Below are 4,003 nucleotides of genomic sequence, written 5' to 3'. Positions count from 1 at the left end.
TGTCCATGCTTTTGAAAGACAAGGGACAAATACAGAATTGAGTATGTGTATTATGTTGCTCATTTTACTGCAGCCAAAGGTAAAAATATGAAATATTGTGTGCATAAGTTCTGTTGATTTTACGTAAACATTATAACATTTCTGATGAAGCTTTAAATATTGAACGGACTCTAGAAAATAGTATACAGTGATGTATAGTCTACTCTGAATAACCTCTGAGCTAATTGGTCAATTCTGAAATCACCTAAAGGATGTACAATATTCCTACACTGAAAATCAAAACCTTTGTAACGTGCCAATCGGAGCATTTGGAGATCATTGTATGGAAAGTAACACTGATATGTTTTTATCTTCAAAGCATTACTCCACAGAAGTTACTGTATTCTAAAGACATCTGCACAAAGCTAGGAGTTTGACAAACATTCTAGAAACAGAATGCCTAATGATCTTGGATTTATTTACTGACTCCATGAAAATATAGTTCACCTGACACTATCGGTTTTGGATCAAGTAAATCTAGTTCTCCCCTTTTCTTCCTAAGTGAGCCTTGAGTGCTGAATAGACAATCCTTTCCGAGCAAATTCATATATCAAAGAAAGTAAGGGTACACTAAATCTATTTCCCTTAAACACCCCTATCAGACCTCAAATCCATATGAACGGGATGTACGATTTATAGAAATTGATGTTCACCGTGACCGCTTGTTATTTTTGTTTCCATTCTGTTTAGCAATCCACTTTTCACAGATATTTACATGTGGAAACCAGATTCATCGCTCTTAGAACTCACTTGGATCCAAGCCTCTTGATGTGACTGCTGTAACCATAACCATTTTTATGTCGGTCTGAATGTATATTTGGATCTAAGATTATTTTTCTTCCTCTTTACAGTCGCTCAACACATTGTAACCCAAACTGCATTCCAAGCCAAATACTCAACAAAAGTATAAACGCAACATGTAAAGTGTTGGTCCCATGTTTCATTTGCTGAAATAAAAGATTCCAGAAATGTTCCATATACACAAAAAGCTTCTTCCTCTCCAATTTTGTGCACAATATTTTGTACATCCCTGCTAGTGAGCATTTCTCCTTTGCCAAGATAATCCATCCACCTGACAGGTGTTGCATATCAAGAATCTAATTAAACAGCATGATCATTACACAGGTGCACCTTGTGCTGGGGACAGTAAAAGGCCACTCTAAAATGTGCACTTTCGTCACACAACATAATGCCACAAATGTCTCAAGTTTTGAAGGAGTGTGCAATTGGCATGCTGACTGCAGGAATGTCCACCATAGCTGTTGCCAAATAATTGAATATTCCTTTCTCTACCATAAGCCGCCTCCAACGTCATTTTAGAGAATTCAGTAGTACGTCCAACCAGCCGCACAACAACAGACCGCGTGTAACCACACCAGCTCAGGACCTCCACATCCGGCTTCTTCACTTGTTTGATCGTCTGACACCAGCCACCCGGCCAGCTGATGAAAATGAGGAGTATTTCTGTCTGTAATAAAGCCCTTTTGTGGGGGAAAACTAATTCTGATTGGCTTGGCCTGGCTCCCCAGCTGTGCCCATTCATGTGAAATCCATAGATTAGGGCCTAATGAATTGATTTCAATTGACTGATTTCCTTATACGAACTGTAACTCAGTAAAATCTTTGAAATTGTTGCATGTTGCGTTTATGTTTTTGTGCAGTATCGTTTTAATGAGCCCTGGATGAGACAAGAGTCAGTTGCCATAGCGATGAATCTCTATGTCCCTCTCAAGGATGCAGTGTCTCTCGTTCCCAGTGCAGCACACCTTTTTAGCTCTCCCTAAACTCCCTAGCAAAACTGGCTAACACACACATACAGCTGTCTCACAGAACGCTGGGTACTTTTCCATGCACAAGCATCAACAATGTCCAAATGGATTATGCCCTTTATGTAGCCTCTTTAGAAGTGGACATCACGTCACACATTAGCCGATACTCTTACATAAATAATTAACAGAGATTTTACAAGTTGAATGATACTCTTCATCTATTAGCATTAGCCTGCTTGACTCCAGAGAGCCAGCACAGTCATCTTCTGCTTTTGCTGTCTGTAAAAGGGCACAGGGTGAGACCCAGATGCAGATGGTTTGAGTCTCTGATATTTATTATAATCCAAGGGGTAGGCAAAAGATCATAACAAGGTCAGAGTCCAGGAGGTACAGGGTGGCAGGCAGTATGGTCAGGCAGTATGGTTCAGAGTCAAGGCAGTCAAGGGTCAAAACCGTGAGGACTAGCAAAAACAGAGAAAAGGAAAAAGCAGGAGCACAGAAATAACACGCTGGTTGACTTGACAAAACAAGACGAACTGGCAACAGACAAACAGGGAACACAGTAATAAGTACCTAGGGATTAATGATGAAAACAGGTGACACCTGAAGGTGGGTGGAGACAATCACAAAGCAGGTGAAACAGATCAGGGTGTGACAGTCTGCCCTTTGTGCACATTGACGTTAGCGGTGAGATTCGTAGCCCGGTACTCACCAGACAGGGAGCGTGCAAATCTCCAAACCGCAAAGTCACTCTCTAAATTAAAGTAGCCAGACAGTGAGCTCCCCATTAGGTGTAACATGGAGGCTGGGAGGCTAATAAAATGTCAATAAATCTCTGATGCGTCCCTGCCTGCCACACTGTAGAGCAGGCCGAGGATGTCCAACACATTGCATTAATAGAGTCACTGTTTGGGAACAGTCATTGACTGCGTCCCAAATGGCACTCTATTCTCCATACAGATGCCGGATCTTAATTTGACCCCTTTCATCTCAGGAGGATTTGAATGAATATTGAATATTTAGAATCGCTGCCAGAGGGCAGCTGGAATTGGTGTTTGTAGGCTATACAATAACTTAGGCTTCGTGTCCACAAGGCGTCAGTTCAAGTAGCCTTTCTACATGCAGGCTACAGAATTCCAATGTGCATTATAATAAATGAACATATTTGTAGGGGTAGATGTATTTTTCATTAGGGGAAATCTGTTTTTTTTAGATAAATTATTTTATTGTACGTTTAAGACAAACAATATGTTTAAAAAAAATCTTGATACCTCAGTGCCTGTGTGGTCCAGTGGTTACAGCCGCTGACCCCAGCACACATATGCCAGTGTCAGCATGGGTTTGAATCTGGCTCCCTTCCTTTTGGAGGAACTAGCACTTTTCTAGTTACTCTCTGTGGGTTGTACTTTCTGAAGGAATTCCATTGGCTTTCAAAGTTGTCCATCAAACCCAATGATTTCTATTTACACTAGATGACTGATAGGGCACTATCTTGGCACTCCCCCACCATTAGAAAAAAAATATTTTGGAAGCTATAGAAATGCATTTATTAATGTCTACATTCATTTTTTTCACATTTATTCTATTATAGACACCTTAATGCATACTTTTGAATTAAATTATGTGAGCTAAACATAAACAATAGAAATAAAAACAAATATAACAACTTTCCTTGAAAAAATATTTGTTTTAGGTTTCCAATGTTACTGTCCCCACTACAAAAAAAATAGTTAAATAAATGTAATTTTGTCTTTGAAAGATTTATTTTAAATACTGCAGAATTCCATTAATTCCTATGGAGTACTGACCGGTGACTTCAAAGCCTCTCATTGGCCAATACATAGCATCAGCAATAAAGGGTTTATATACGTCATTGGTCAAACCCTGTATCTCCACCACGGCTCTTGAAGTGAAGCACACATCTTCACTCCTTTCCTTTCTGTTCCTTTTTTAACCTGTGAAATCACGTTTTTGACATGTAGCTCATTAAATTACTTCACTAATCAGTGCAGATTGAGCAGGCAAGCTAGTTGTTTACGTGCGTGACGGACAGACAAGTGTATCCTATGGTGCAAGATGTGACTGAATTTTAGCAGGTGGGGAGAGAGTAAGAGAGGGTTGAGATGGAGGATTGAATCACTGGGCATCTTGTTATGACATGCATTATTTGAATAAGTTCCACCTAATTATACCTA

The sequence above is a fragment of the Salmo salar genome, chromosome 15 (assembly GCF_965601325.2).
Source record: "Salmo salar chromosome 15, fSalSal1, whole genome shotgun sequence".
Taxonomy (NCBI): Eukaryota; Metazoa; Chordata; class Actinopteri; order Salmoniformes; family Salmonidae; genus Salmo; species Salmo salar.
This window is presented reverse-complemented; position numbering follows the sequence as displayed.